Source organism: Lemur catta, unplaced genomic scaffold (assembly GCF_020740605.2).
Source record: "Lemur catta isolate mLemCat1 unplaced genomic scaffold, mLemCat1.pri scaffold_66_ctg1, whole genome shotgun sequence".
Taxonomy (NCBI): Eukaryota; Metazoa; Chordata; class Mammalia; order Primates; family Lemuridae; genus Lemur; species Lemur catta.
Window position 1 is genome coordinate 864317 of NW_025423865.1, and position 17474 is coordinate 881790.

Sequence of the window (17474 nt, forward strand, 5' to 3'; positions counted from 1 at the left end):
TTAGAGCAAAAATGTACAACAAAAAAAGTGAATTCATCTCCTTAAAATAAAAACATCTGCAGGGTTATATCCCAATGCACCCACCCAGAAACAATAAAACAAGGTGAAAGGTCAGTTATGTCTATACTAAATTATGTTTCTTGATATAATTATTAATAAAATTTGGTCTCTGTTTTAAGAAATATTCCAGTTATTTTACTTCTGTCTTCACCTCTCACAATCTATGAAATAGTCAATGAAGACTTACTGTTAGTTTCATAACAAATATTGACAGCCAATATATTGGCAAAGCCTGAGTATAATATGTCTTCACAAATTGTCTATTCACCTAATGACTGGCATAACCTCTCTTACCTGAACTGGAAGACAGAGATAGAAAACAAGGTAGAAAAATATGCTGTCCCTTCTCCACTACATATCTCTGTTTCAAAGACTGTATCACTCAGAAAATTGGCAGTCTTTCTTCTACAGGAAGGAAAGCACCTAAGAAGGCCCTATTACTTCCCTTTACTCTATAAACCATACAGGGATTCCCCTGAAACATTTAAAATGTTTGAAAGATAAATGTACAAAAGACAAAGAAAAATTTATATGTTGTTATTGGGGATATTCTTTCAAGAAAGAGTACAAAATAAAAAATTGTAATTTCCAATTATTTTGCCTATATAGGTCCAGCCTTATGCAGTTCTATATAAACTAGCAAACCCTTACAAAACCTTAATAGGCACTCAGATACTCAAGAAGAGAGACTACTGGAAAAAAAGAATGCTGGTAGTCATACTTCTATTTCCCAAAGTACTATCTAAGTATCTTCTTCCTATGGGCTCCCGATTCCAGATCCCTCTTCTGCAGGGCTCCATGGCAGTCTCCACCCTTTGGATCTTCAGTCTAATAAAGCACAGGTTCCTGAAGAAATAGGCTCAAATGACCAAGAGCAGGAACCCTCTATTTCCCCCCTCCTGATAAGCAGACTAAATGGAGTCTCAGTCATCCTCTCCCAGGACAGGCATGTTACCAGCTACCCCAGCTCCATGACTGATTTCCCAGCAAATCTTACCCCTGCTGTACTCTACATGTACATGGGAAGGACATCAGTGAAAGGGGAACAAAGGCAGAGGTGAGGGGACACATGCCATGGGCCACAGATCTATGTAATTCAGCAACCTCTACCCTCCTAGTACTCAAGGGGCTGTAAGCCACCCCTGTGTAGGTTGGAGTGGAAGCAAACGATACCACATTCCTATCTGCTATAGAGAGTCGTCCCAGTGGCTCATATTCTTTTAACATCTTTTGACAGAAACTTCAAGTTTGCCAGTTCCTTCAATTAAACAAACAAAAAAGCAGCAACCTGTTCAGAACTCCCTTGAAGCCTCTATTTTAATGTGCCTTGCTAGATAAATCCCAACATCCTTACTCATTCATTCATATGATTTGTCTTTATCAAACTTGTCAGAAGCCCCAATATTCTGATCTCTTTTCTTAAACCTGTATTTCTCTCCAACCCAGCATTGTTTTTCTTCAAACTTGGCCTTCCACTGCTAATTCCACCCTTATCCACTGCCACTGGGTTCAGCAGCTAATTCCTTTCTTTTTCTCTTCCACTGGGTTCACTAGACCCACTCCTCCATCCCTTTCTATTATTAAAACACTCACCCACAGGATGATAAAGAAGGAAGAGTACTGGGCTTTGAATGAAGAAAGATGAGTTCAAATCTCATTTCTACCATTTACTATATCCAAATAAATCACTTAAATATCTTTGGGTTTCTATCTTTTGTTATTTACCAAAGTAAAGAGTTTCAGGTGTGCTACCTGAACAACTACTTGACCAGGATGTTAAACACAGATAAAAGTACCAGAGGATATTTTTATTAATCTCTAAGATTCCTTAAAATCCTGAATTTCTCTGTGCTTTGGATTCTCTGTGTGGAAAAATGGGGAATATTTAACTGGCAGAAATGAAAACAAAAAACCAATAAAAAAACAAGAAATGCAAAGTAGGAAGCAAAAAAAAAAATTAAGACAAAATTATAGAAAATCACGGAACAACAAAAAAGACTCTAGAAAAAAAATAATAAAGGTTCATTGGATTAGGCAGGGATACCAGCCTAATGGGAAAACCAAAGGGGGAAGTCAATTAGAAAAATCAATTAGAAACAACTTCTAAATAGACACTAAGTATAATTAACATAACATGTCCTATATGTAGATATCCTTCACTAACAGTAAAATAATTCCTCTCTAGGACTTGCCTGGTCTTGCTTATGTAAAACCTATGGTCCTATGGCCACAGTGAAGTGAGATCTGCCCTAAAACATTCGATGTTAAAAATAAGGACCACTGTAATTGTCAAATATGTCAGGACAAGCTCTTGGAATAACCAGACTTCTAAGAAAAACTCTTGATGAGAATTAACATATAACTAAATCTGACTTTCTGAATTGATCTTATTTGTACCTGTACCTTGATCCCAATACTGCACAGGTTTCTACTGATCTATGCTAGGGGGCAAGAAAACAGATTTGGGAGCCAGGCAGGCTGATAATCAAACTATGGGATCATGGGGCAATTAATTAACTTCTTGGAACCACAGTTACTTAATTAGTAAAAAGTAATAGCATGGGTTCTTTGTGAAGCAGTTATGACGACTATAGATGATATAAAATGTTAAGCACATAATGTGGTGTGTAGCCCAGAATAGAACACTCAAATATTAAGTTATTTTCTCTGCATTCCCTTAGTTAACATACAGTTTTTAAAAATCTGCAAAATCCTACCTGATTGTACGGTCTTCAGAAATTCCATCCACTATTAAAGAAAAAAATAAAGTATTTTTAAATCAACAGTAGACAAATACAGAACATTAAAAGCATAGAAGAGCATGGTGTTATGTGCCTATAATCTCAGCTACTCGGGAGGCTGGAGCAAGAGAATCCTTTGAGGAGCCCAGGAATAAGACCAGCCTGAGCAACACAGCAAGACTCCACCTTCACAAAAAATAAATAAATAATGCACACTTCTGTACATGTTTTAGACTTTGTACCAAAGTAAGAAAAAGACTGATGCTTTGTTATAAGGTATTGTTTCGGGGTCATACCTGGGAACTATACCAGTATTAATATTATGTGTACTACTAGTAGGTAATTAATGCATTAGTAACTCTTGCCTCCCCTCCTTTCATTTTTATCAAATGTAAGGAAGACTGGAATTTATCAAAATTTTGATACCTACAAGTGAACTGCTGTGTACAATAATCATAATCCCAACTGAAACCTACCAGAGTCACAGAAAATGGTCTCACTAATAGAATAAATATTACAAGAAGACAGTGTCAAACTTAAACAGCATGATTTCTGGACTAACACACTGGGAGCTATAAGAACAGAGTATAGAGCAGTCACCCTTGTTGCTATATGTTCTCACACCACAACAGCAATTATCAACACAAAAGACTTCTGTGACCAAATGTGGTGGTGGTGCAGGGGGTTCCCCACAAACAATCAAGCAATTCATTCTGCAGGAGTCACCGGCTGAGATTCCTCTGATTCAATTCCAACACTATCTCCGTGGAGATAGATTCAGATCCCATGGGTAGAGGCTCAGTCCCCAAGGCTGGCTTTTTCACACACTGGTCACAAATATGGGCCTCCAGAACTTCTGACTGATTACATTCAAGCCAAGCTTCCTGCAATCTCCTCTTTGCATTCCCCTAATTTCCTAGAATGGCTCACAGAACTCAGGAAAACATGTTCCAAAAATTGTGGGTGAAGAGATGCATAGGACAAGGTATGGGGGAAGGGGTAGGGTGATTCCGTGATCTCCCAGGGCTGCCACCCTAGAAGAACTTCCACATATTCAGCTATCTGGAAGCTCTCTAAACTCAGTCCTTGGGTATTCATGAAAGCTTCATTACAGAGATATGACAAATTAAATCATGGGCCATTGAAGATCAAGTTATCTTCAGCCCCACTCTCCTCCCTGGAGGTTGGAGGTGGGGTGCAAGTCCCAATCCTCTAATCATGCCTTGGTCTTTGTGATGACCAGTCTCCATCCTGCAGCTACCTGGTAGATGCCAGCCATCAGTCAATCCTTCACACACAAAAAGACAGCACTTCGGAGAGTCTAAAAATTTTAGGAGTTGTATGCCAGGAAACCAAATAAAAGACCACATATATATTTCACAATATCACATTCCCTGTTTTGATTTCTGTGGCATCAGTTACCCATAGTCAATCATGGTTCCAAATTGTTAAGTGGAAAATTTTAGAAATGTGCAATGCAGCTGCCATTCATCACGCCATTCTAAGTAGCATGATGAAATCTTCAACCACCCCACTCCACCCTGTCTAGGACCTGACTCATTGGCTTGTCCAGCATATCTAAACTGGACGTGCTATCAACCCAATAGTCATTAGAATGCTCTGCTCCTGATATCCAGATATCAACATCATTGTGGCTCCCTGATCAGGATCATCCAAAGCAGGTATTTGTCTTTCTCATATATAGTCAGAAGGTCAATTGTAGCCTGAAACTGCTATGTTATTCGATGTAATTCACCTCATTATGTAGACACTGTATCATCTCACATCATCATTAGAAGATAAAGGGTGATTATGTACAAGGAGATCATTTGAGAGGCCACATTTCCATAACTTTTATGACTGTGTAGAGATATAATTGTTCTGTTTTATTGTTATTATTGTCAATCTTTTACTGTGCCTAATTTAGAAATTAAACGTTATGATACGTGTATATTGTATGTGTGTACATATCATATAAATGTATATATACAGGAGAAATCATTATATATGTAGGGTTTGGTGCTGTTCAGAGTTCCAAGCATTCATTGGGAGTCTCAGAACGTATCCACAGATAAGGGTGGACTATAGTACATATTTTGCTATGGCACAACACAGCCTCTCCTGTTCAGTTTAGGATAAAACATCCCACTGAAGGAAAACTAGGGATGGGGGCATTATACTTTGAAGCAAGGCAAAACAGTAAACAGGCCAGGGACAAGTGTCCTTGAAAGACTTGTTGGCTGCAGTGGAAAAGAGCTCAAGAGAGATCAATGTACTTACTCTCACTAATCTTCTGAGGCAGATGCTGGTAAGTTTACTTACTTCTAGCTATTTCTCTGCCCTATGTATGTTGCAAGCAAGTCTCACATTCACCTGCCATTTTTATCTCTCATGGAAAGAACCACTGGATTGATCACTCCCTCAGGCAATAGCTTATCCACTCTGAACTGTATGTCATACTCAGAGGAAAGCTTCAGAATACTGGGGAGGTGATGGTAAGTTGCCAAGGAGTGCTCTCTGATATGAAAAAATATGTCTGTAGCTAAAACTATTAACTTGCTCAAGCTCCAAAAATGGGCCAACAGTTGTACCACTCAATAGTGGGAGGGAAAAAAATGCATTTTCACTTCACGTAAAGCAAAACAGTGTGACTCTCTTGGCATTCCTCATGACTGGTAATCTAGTTTGTGAGCCTTGTTATAATTACATAGACCTTTGTCAAACTCATCCCTCAAAGGAAGAGAATGAGGATGGAACATATTTATTCACCTATAGTATTCACTGTTGGGTCTCATTTCCAATTGCATGGTAAGTATGAAATATTTGTCATCCAAGTTTTATAAAATACAACCTTGTGAGATTGCCCTCTTCCATTGCGAGAGTCTATCTGGACCCAACTCATACGGAAAGATGGTCCAGTTAGTGCTGTGTAGTACTGCATGATGTCATTCTTCTCAACCCTCCCCATTATGTGGCAAATATCTACAGAAAGCAAGCTTTTCTTCAGTATGTAAAGCATATGTCATCAGAACCCACATTGATGAACAAAAAAAAAAGGGGGGGATCAGGAACAAAGAATTATCTTAAATGAATACCTTTAATTGCCTTAGAATTTTAATTTTTTAAGTGTTTGAAAAGATATCTATTGTATTATTCAAAATGTGTGACTATTCTGGGAAGAGCAAAATTATGCAGAAAACAAAATGATTGGCGGTTGCCAGGGATTCATGGGCAGGGAAAGAGGCAGGATGAAAAGACACAGTATAGAGGATTTTTAGAGCAGTGAAACTATTCTGCATATGATACTACAATGGAGATACATGTCATTATACAGTCATCTAATCCTATAGAACGCACAGCACCAAGAGTGAACCCTAAGGTAATCTATAGACTTTGGATGACAATGATGTGTCAATGGAGGTTCATCAATTGTAACAAATGTGCAACACTGGGAGGGATGTTGATAATGGGGGAGGCTGTTCATGTATGAGAGACATGGGGTATATGGGTAATCTCTGTACCGTCCTCAGTTTTGCTGTGAACCTAGAAGTGTTCTTAAAATAAACTCATTTATTTGAAAAAATAGATATTCAGTTAACCTGCTACTACCATATATTAATATTATAGCAGAATGCAGTCACCTTGAAAATTAGGCATATTTAACCACCAAAGTTACGGAATATGTGCATTACTTCCCAAATTGAAATATACAAAAATATATAAGCCAAATAAGTTTAATTGCAACTTAGGCAAGGAAATAAATAATAAAATGATTATTTTTTATTTCATAATTACAAATAGTGAATTAATACAAGAAGAATTGAAACTGGACTATTCATATAATTAATATAAAAGACAATCCTTATTCTAACTTTAAATCTGAAATCAATACGCTTATTTTGCCTAAAATTTCAGCGAAAACTTGATCAGATGAGGACAGATTGTAATTGACTGTATAGGCATAGTAACGTATGTACAAATATCTGTAAAATATTCACTCACAGTCAATAAAAGTAAACAGCATTGCAACTTAATATGGATCATGCAACTGAAACCAGTATCATGTTATGTTCTATCATTACATTATCCGCTATTAAATAAAATTTTAAAACCACCAAAAGTTAAGTTGGGCAATAACTGCTGTCCTATATTTCATATAGCAAGCATGAGACTGCCATCATTGGAAAGGCATGCTTGTGAGACTGGCCCATGGCTGGCATCCGGGACCTTGGATTTGAGAGCATTCCCACCATTCCATAAGTGAAAAGAGTGGCACACTGTGCCTAAACTCTTCATATAAACAATGTGACTCACTCTGAAGAGCTACTTTCCTTCTGGGAGTCTGGAATTTTGGTACATGTGAGGGACAGAATGCCTATTATGACTACCCTCCATAGAAAACTTGGACACTGAGTCTCTAATGAGACTCTGGTACAGGTAGATAAGACTGCACAAGTGTTGTCAAAATTTGGGGCTAGGAAGCGCATCCTGGTAACTCTACAGGAGAGGAGTCATAGAAGCTTGTGATTGCTTTCCTCCAGACTTCACCACATGTACCTTTGCCTTTTGCTAATTTTGCTTTGCATCCTTTCACTGTAATAAATGAAAGCCCTAAGGAGGACCATTTTCTTAGTCCTGTCAGTCCTTCTGGCAGATTACCAAACCTGGGTGTGGTCTTGGGAAACACTGACACAACTGCATTGTATAAATGGTTATTATTTAAGTTGGTATTATTTCATGGAGTAATTATCCCTAATCTGCCTTTTTTGATATTTGCCTTGGATATTCCTGCATTTCTATGAACATGTGCATACGAGGGATAGATGAAATAATGAAGCTAGAAAATAATGAGAAACAAGGAACAATCTTACTTTTACCAGAATAAAAAATAGAGAATCTTAATGATTGATGATATATTCTATACTATGAAAGTTTCTAGAAAAAAATTAAGAAGATAACAGTCAATTTTCTCTGATTCAGCAGGGATTAATTCATTTTTATAATAATTGCACATCAGGCTGGGTGTGGTGGCACATGACTGTACCTCCGGCTGCTCAGGAGGCTGAGGTGGAAGGATCCCTTGAAGCCAGGACTTCCAGGCTGCAGTGCAACATGACTGCACCTGTTCATAGCCACTGGACTGTGGCCTGAGTGACATAGGCAGACCACATCTCTCAACAAATAAATGCATACATAAAATCATTTTTTATCATTCAAGTAACTGGAATAATTGCGGAAAACCACATGGCCATTGAATATAGTATAATACTATACTAGTGATCATAGAGTTACTTTTATTGATTTCAAATATTTCTTAAATTCTTCTAAAACTAAAAACATGGCTCATCCATTAAAGGCAATTCTTGGCAGAACAAGTCAAAGGTCAAAAACTTTGAGTCCAAAGCATAGGATGAATTATCCACTGCTACCCCAAAGGGTGGCTTTGATCATTAAGGATCAATAGGACTTTTAAGTACTGGGAGGAAAAGGGGAGTTATCTCATAAATAGATGCTTAAAAGTGTGCTAATCCAATTCACCACATATTGCAGTTCAATCACAGATCACCAATTTCTAAAGAAATGTAATACCAGAAAAGTACTTCACAGGAAAACTATGTCAGATAAAACAATTCATATCTGACATCCAAGAAGACACTTAAAATCTTGGCAAATCATCATCAGAAATACTGTCATTGTGACACAAAGAAGTTTAGCAAGAAAGTAAGTTTAGTCAGAAACTAAAAGTATACTGGGTATACTTTAGAAAGGTAGCTAGTTCTCTTAACATGAAATAATATCCATTTGGCAGACATATATATGTTAGAAATGTGTCTTAATAGGATTTTCTTTCTGGATGAAATTCAAAAGGAAACAGTAAGAGCAAAGATACCAGAAGGCAAATAGAAAGAGAACTGCACTAACAAAAAGATTCAGGGACTGACTTTTCTACTGATGTCACCAAAATTTCTAAAATAGTGAAAACCAGTATATTCAGAATATGACCTGATATGATTCTTTATGATATTATGTTATTTTCTGCAAGAAAGTATTTAATAGAAGTCAGATTCTCCAAACTGCTTATCTGTAAACAATTTCTGATCAAAACTTCAAACTCTGGCAAAACATGGCTCTGGCCAGGCCTGGTGGCTCTCCCCTATAATCTCAGCACTTTGGGATCACACAGTGGGAGGATCACACCAGGAGTTCAAAACCATACTGGGCAATAGAGTGAGACCCCATATCTCCATAAAACATAAGAAAAATCAGCCAGGCATGATGGCACATGCCTATAGTCCCAACTACTCCAGAGGCTGTGGTAGAGGATTGTTTTAGCCCTGGAATTCAAGGGTGCAGTAAACTATTAATATGTTTGGGCCACTACCCGCCAGCATAGGCAACAGAGCAAGACACTGACTGTAAAAGAGAAAAAAAAAAAGAAGGCTGTTTTATGATTCCATGACAGAGGGAGGGTATGCATGTCTGACAGTGGCTTCCAGGTGTTTCTGCCAGATGTTTGTTTCTGAATGCATCCAGAACAGCTTATCAAGGACTTGAGTACAACAAGCACTTCCACAAGAATCAGATAAAAAACACAGTGTTTGTCCTCACATGTGATCCGTAGATTTTGATAATTCTAAGAAAATGGTAGCATGTAAACTCAGCAGTCTAGATGATTTTCCCTAACTCTGTAGATAGCTGCTGCAGTTACAAAAAAATTAACTAGGATCACAGTAGATATATTCTGCCAAATTGGGACAACAGAAGTATAAATCACATAAATAGTAGAACTTCCAACTCCAAAATTGTTCTTTTGAAAAGGGTACCACCAAAGAATTTTTAAAAGTTCAACCAAACTTACTTTTTAGTAATCCTATGTGGAAGAATTGATACTTCCTGCATGAAATTCTCACATTTCTTTCTTTTTTTTTTTTTTTCAATGTCATTTCCTCTGATTTCTCTCCTATTTTTCTGTAGCCACTTCTCAATCTTCTTCACTAACTCCTTTCCTTCTGGGAAATGTGGCCATTCCCAAAGTTTTGTCATGGGCCTTCCTCTCATTGTACATCTTTCCCATTGTGGACAAGTTCATTTAGACTTAGGACTTTGTCTATAAATATTATTAATTATAACAACATCACTCCAAATCTGCATCGCCAACCTCAGTGTTCCACCGACAGGTAGAAACACCTATCATGCAACTACCAACTGAAAATACTCTATACGAATAGTCATTAAACTCAACATTTATAGAAAAATGTTCATCTTCCTTGTTGACCTGCTGCTCTTCTCTATTCACCTGACAATTCTCACTCTTTCCTAATATCCAGTTTAAATGTTAGTGTCCACACCGGAAACCTATGCATCATCTGAGATTTCTCTCCACCCCTAATTTTTACATTCAGTAATCACTAAATCATATTAACTGTACCTCCCTTCTGCCTCTGCTTTATATTCCACTGCCATGAGAAACATCAGTAAATGTTTTTCTTCAATTTTACTTAAGTTTGTTTCATGTTTATAGATCCAGGTTAAGCAATGCTTTTAACTGATGGCTTCCACGGGGAAAAGAAAACCAAAATCACAAACAATTATTACTATTTCTTACTGGAAAAAAATATATTTTAAGCAACAGAAGTGAAAAAGGTCCAGTACCAATAAAAATACAATATTTTAAAATGAATAAATCCACCTTGCTAACTACTTCACAAAGGATGGGTGAAAACCTCATCATAGATTGATACTAATCCAAGGACTGGTAACCAGGAAACTATGGCTTGGATTATTGCAAAAGCTGCCTTTGTCTCCCAGGTTAACTCCCATCTATCCCCTATATGAAGGGTCAGCAAACTATAGCCCACAGGTCAAATCAAGTGAGCCATATGGTTTGTAAAACAAAGTGTTACTGGAGCACAGTCATGCCTATCTGTTTACATATTATCTATGACTGCTCTCACACTACAATGGCAGCGTTGAGCAGATGTGAAAGAGATAACACGGCCTTAAATATTCACTACTAGGTCCTTTGCAGACAAAGCTTGCCCATGCCTGATTTAGACCATGTACAGAATGCCCTAAAACTCAAATCTAATCTTCAGACTCCCCTGCTCAATATTCTTCAATGAATCCTTACAGCAAACTTTTCTTGCTGAAGAAACACAATTCTATTTGGATATTTATCATCCTAATCCCCCTCCATGGGTCCACAAAGAGAAATAATTATTCTAAGCTAATCACAGTAATTAAATCTGTTTCCCAGTGACTGCTTTAAAAATGAGCATGTGATGTAACCCAGATGTTAAATGTTACCAGGAGTCTACTGCATCATTCTGAGTTTTCTCCCTAGTTACAAGAAACATATGAAGAAGTGCAGCCCCTCCCACCTTTGGATATTGTCTTGTGAGAACATCATAATTGGAACTGGTGCTGATTAGCCAACCAGGAAAGGAGACACAAGCATAACACTGCCAAGAGCACCCCCAAAAAAGGGACAACAAATGGGATCCTGATGACATCACTGAAGCACCAAAAAAACTTGGTTCCTATTGTTTCAGCCACTGTTCCTTAGGTTATCTATTACTTGCAGCCAAAGGCATTGAACCTGAGAAATTTTCCATGGCCTAAAGTAAGATTTATTCATTTCTATAACATTAAAAAGACTTCCACAGTCTTGCCTTACCTAAGTGTTCATCTCATTCCCAACCACTCCCATTTTATGCTTTTTGCACAAGCAAAACTGAACTGTTCACGCACCCTGCAAAGTTCACTCATGCATCTCAGATTTTGCACTTGCTGTTCCTTCTGCCAAACATGCAATCTTGTTAGATGTTCCTTCTGCCAAGCCTCATTCTGCTGCCGCTCTACCTGGCATGATTACCTGACATATTACCCAATTTTTTAAAGCATGAATTCCTTGCCATGGACTCAAACTGTCTGGCACATATTTAACGTGGTAAGTACATAAGAAATGATAGTTATGAGCTCACAGAGGGCATCAGACACATAGTAGGCACTGAATAAAGTAATAAATAATAAGAATGGCAATAAAATGTAAAGCTTCTGAGTGTATTTCTTACATGTTTGTATTCTGTAACATTACAAAAATGCTTATTGCCTAAAAGACACTTGATAGTTATTTGTTAACTGGGCAAGGAAATAAATGAATAAAAATGATTTTTGACAATTTTGTTGAAAAAAACACAGAAATTATATAGATACAGCTGTATTTTATTATGAGAACGCTAAAGACTGAAACTGCATCTATCATCGTCTCCTGCAACTTGCAAAACCTAACTTATAAAAGTTCTTTGATAAATACGTACTGAATTAAAGGTGTCATCATACAGTTCAGATTAGGAGGTGCTTTAGGTGTCACACCTACGTAGCATAGCAGCATTTTTGTCACTGTGAAATGTTTTTGTACTTCTATTACAATTTGTTAAGCCCAAAATTACTCTATTGCAATACTGACTGTGATAATCTTTTGGCTAATGGTAACAGGGTACGCTATGCTGATAAAATTACTGTTATCATGACCATTATCTGGCAGATAGAACAATATATCTTGTTTTAATGAAGTAAATGTATCTCTTCCAGTTTCAATTTATGGGAATGAAGTCAATAATAGTGAGACCACGTTAGCATAAAATTGTGTAAGATAGCTTGTGCTTCTCAACAAGGAATTTCATTTCTGACTTCTATACTCAGTATCTTTAAAAAATAACCTGCTGTTGGCACTGGTGCACACTGGCCAAGTTTAACAGTTCTTATTGCTATTTGTTTATGGTACCAGAAATCTATTGCCGAGTTCCCAGTTTTAAAGATAGTTACTTTCTTAGTGACAGGAATCGCTATGTAATACCCTTGATCACTGAACAAGGATTTGAACTGCAGGGGTCCACTCATATTTTCTTCTGCCTCTGCCACACAGAAACACTACCACCAACTGCTGTTCCTCCTCCTCAGCCTACTTTGTGTGAAGATGATGAGAACGAACACCTGTCTGATGATCCACCTCCACTTTGTGAATAGTAAATACAGTTTTTCTTCCTTATGATTTTCTTAAAAATGATGTTTTCTCTAGTTTTCTTTATTGTAAGAATACAGTATATAATACAACATATAACATACAAAACACGTTAACTGACTGCTTATGTTATCAGTAGGCTAGTAGTAAAGTTTTGGGAGAGTCAGAAATTATACACAAATTTTTGACTGAACAGGGAATTGGTGCCCCTAACCTGTGCATTCTTCAGATCAAGTGTAATTAATATTCATTTCTGAGATATATAAATATAAACAACTCATTTTAATAAGATGTCCAATTTATTATAATGTGATCATAGAGGAACCATATAACATATTAACTTTAAAACCTTTTTTTTATTTATTCAAGGACATCATAGAGCATTTTAGGGACCATAATTAAATGAAGACTCTTTTTAGACAATACTGTTTGACATTATAAAGTCCCTACAACTACCTTATTAAATAATTCTAAATTCTAGACTACTAAGAAATAAATTTTAAAAATACACATGCAATTTACAGATTGACTTTTTAACTGATCCTCTGTGCTCAAAACTTCCTTACTCTTAATTTTTTACCCCTGGTAGAACCACCAAGAATAATTCACTATTAGAAGTTTTACCTGCATTGTTATTTTGAGAAGCGTTGTCAGGTATCTTTTCTTCTTTATATTCTGAAGTTTGGTGGTGAATACTGTGTATAAAAATGTAATAAATAATATTACTATTTTAGTGCTTATATGAAAATATTTACCAAATATATGAAATTCTCAAGAGTATTTCAACAAAATCAGAGCTAATATCAGAACTTTAATTACCCCAACACTTCAAATCCGTAAGCTCTGCAAAGTTCTTATTAAGCTTCTAATTAAAGAATAAAAAGGTAAGGTGAAGTCCTCATGAAGTGTGGGCAGTATAGTTCAGTCAACTAACTACAGTACGCTTGACATAATGAAAAGTGTCCTGAACATAAAAGAAGTCTTAGCGCTATAACCAACAGTTATTTGTTCATTGACAAGTTGCTTTTCTTAGGCTCAACATCTTTAGGACATGAGAATTTTTCTGCCTTCTGTCAGTATTAATAGGTTGTCATATATATTTGATACTGACAATATAACATTTTTACAATGCTTGAAGAAATAGTGAAGTAATGGAATATTTTGTTCTTGAATTTAATTGCTGATATTACTTTAGAATCCCAAATGCAATTCATTCTGAGGCCAGGTGTGGTGGCTGATGTCTGTAATCCTAGCACTCTAGGAAGCCAAGACAGGAGGCTTAAGCTCAGGAGTTCTAACCCAGGCTAAGCAAGAGTAAGACCTCATCTTTACCCGAAACAGAAAAAGTTAGCAGGGCATGGTGGTGAGTGCCTGTAGTCCCAGCTACTCAGGAGGCTGAGACAGGAAGATGGCTTGAGCCCAGGAGTCTGAGGCTGCTGTGAGCTAGGCTGATGCCACGGCACTCTAGCCCAGGCAACAGAGTGAGACTCTGTCTCAAAAAAAAAAAAAAAAAAAAAAAATTTAAAACCCATTCTGTATTTTTTCCAGATGTTAAAGTTTTCAGGAAATGTTATTGAGTCCTAATTTCAATTATTAGTTGTCCTATTCTCTGTGGCTCATAATTCAGGGTATCTCAGCTATTTTATACTTTGAAACAAAATGTATTAATAAATATATTATAGCCTTAAATTAGATAAAATAAATGTCCCCCATTACTGACCTAATCAATCACACCAAGGGCGGAAAACTAATAAACGTCAAGACCTGGTTTGGACTGCTACTGTTCCTTCTCTACCTACTCAAACTCTGAACCAGCAGATCTTTGTTAGCATGATGCTTACTCTCCATGTTTCTCTCCAAGTGACGTGGAAAGCAACACGTTACTTTTATTTTTTTCTAAGTTCAATGAAGGGGATGCTAGTTAACATTTTCTCATGTCTGAGGTAAGTACCAACAACATATTTGCACGATAACATTACATGTCCAATACTCAACTCCACTGTCATTTCACAGATCACTTTACACAATTTTCTTTTTAGTGAAAATCACAATTTTAATATTGGGTGACACCTGTTTTGCTCTGACACACCCTGTTTCCTTGGAGCTAGTCAGCAACTAGTCAAATGATGTTCAAAGGACTGCACAAAATATGAAATGCTTCATAAATTTTTATGCCATCCTTGGGCAAGGACCATGATAATCTTCTCCATATTCTTTCAATTTTACTGTAAGTGTTGATGAAGCAAGCACAAAGTCCTACTTGGACACTGACGAGTCATGGATGAGGCTTGGCCCCATTGAATCCAACCAACCTCCTGTTTATTTATTTATTTATTTAATCAACAGAGGAGCCAGTCAACCAATTAACCTACTTTAGACTCAGAGAATTCTGTTGACTGGCTTCCTTGTGTGGTGGAACTTGAAAATATTTAATAAACTTGAGGTACAGATGCATGTATTGATAGCTTGGGAGATTTTCACTGTGAAAAACAGATCACATGAGGGGCCAACTACAAGTTTGTGACCGTAACTCTGCACAAGGATGAAATGTAACTTTCCGGTACCTAAGAAAAGGCACCACACAGGGGGAAAAGGGGGCTTAGCACACAAATCCAGTAGCAAAGAAGAAAGGAAGCCCTAATATCTTCCTGCAACAATATTTGAAACTCTCTGACTATTTAGAACAATCCCAACTATTTGTTAGAGGGAAGACAAAGAAGGGCATCAAAGGATAACTTACCAAGAAGATCTAGGCTAAGTCCAGGCTGAGATGAGGGCCCCATGTGAGGTTTTGAGTGTGGAGGGAGGGCCATTTTGCTGACTGTGTGTGTGGGCATAGCTAGGAGGCCCAGCTGCCAGACCAGGGTACTGGTGCTTTAGGAACAATGGTGGAGCATATGTGCCTATGCACATGAAATCAAAAAAGATGTGACATTGAAGGCTAAGTATGGATCACCGTGAACACTGAGGGATGGGAACCTGTAAGGGCACCCTGGTTGCAAAGGTCAATCATTTCCAGATAGCAAGACCAGTGTCAAATGCAACGACAGAATCAAAGGAGGCAATAGAATGATTGAAATGTCCTTTCATTCCCCTCCTTCTGACTTGTAAAAATGGCTGTCTTCTTTGCACTTAGAGAACACTTTAATTTCTTCAGAAATTCAAGGAGGAGGCTATAGGAGATAGCCCCTAGGAGACAGTACAAAATTTTCTGTTAACTAGACACTTCAAGACCCAAATAACTAATTAGAAGAATCAAATATGTCACATGATTATTATCCCATGCTGAGGGGTTATTCATCTAATGAAATGGAAAACATTGATATCACTAAAGATAATGGCCTTAAAACTCCTGAAATGAAGAATTCTGTACCTATTACTACTTTTAACTACTTTAGCCTTTTGCTTCATTTCTGACTGATCAATTGGACTAACTCACTGCCATTCCCATGCTACCTGAAACACACTATGAAATTTCACCTGATGTATGAGCGAAAAGACTGATAATTATTTTAAACCTCAGTTTAGTGTTAATTAGTCTTTTAATGTAAATACTTACTTATGTAAACCACTAGCAGTGGGATAATCTTTTGCAGCCCATCCAAAGATATCTTCATGAAAAACGTCAGTATCTTGCTCAAGAAGAAGAGTGACTATACTTGGTGATTTACAATGTGCAGCAAGCACAAGGGCTGTTCTAAAATAACAGAGAGATAACTTCATTCCTAGGAACTTTAAAAAAGTTATTTAAAATGCTAATTTAATATATATTACCAGCTGAATATTCTGCCTGTCATTGTAGAATTAACCATTTACATGTACTAACTGGCACAAGCATCTTGGATGCTCAAGTGTTTATCTTTATAAATTACCACCAAGGTTAAAAGCAAGGGACAAAAGGTAGCATTTTGTCTCATTAAGGTATAACATAGGAGGAGTTGGTCATTCTTTGCTGAGATCACTTATCTAAAGTAAGCAAGGTATTAACTGAAGTACTGTCCATGTCCTCCCTATTTTGATATAATGTACTGTAATTCAAAGTCAACCAGGGGTCAGTTAAATAGGAGCTATCTGCAGGCTTAAAACAATAACATCAATAATAATGATAAAAATAGGAGTCATATTGGTTTCAGTTAATCATGCTGATGAGCATGCGCTGGGCACTGAATTCAATGCTCTCTATATAATCTGACTTGTACACAACCATCCTGGAAAGGCATATTGTTATTCTCCTTTTCATGTTAGAATACACATTTGGTGATAAGTAGTGTTCCCAAGGTCACACACTTACTTAGCAAGTGGGAAAGCTAGAATTTAAACCCGGTCTTATGTGAATGGAAAGCCTCTTTTCCCTTTATCATCCACTTATGGCTTACCTTCTTCATTAAAGAGAAACATTATCCAAATAAAGTTCTCTTTCTCCCTTTTCTCATAACAATTAAAAAGAAAAAAATCAAAATATGTTAGAAATAAAAACAATAAAAACAACAGATGAACCCACAGTATCTAGCTATAGCAATTAATAATCCTTTAGGAATCACCTAACATCAATATTCTTCAAAGAAAGCAACTTAAAGCAAAGAGTTATCAAAAAGACAAAATGACTTTCAACTTCTATTTATGTTTCATATAGCATTTTTGAAGGAAAA

General features: G+C 36.9%; 1 non-coding gene across 1 annotated transcript; it reads right to left on the reverse strand.

The window, feature by feature from the left end:
* Nucleotides 1-14968: 14968 nt before the first annotated feature.
* Nucleotides 14969-15075, reverse strand: LOC123630000. The gene has a single exon (XR_006732515.1). It is a non-coding gene; the product is annotated as a U6 spliceosomal RNA (small nuclear RNA).
* Nucleotides 15076-17474: the final 2399 nt, after the last annotated feature.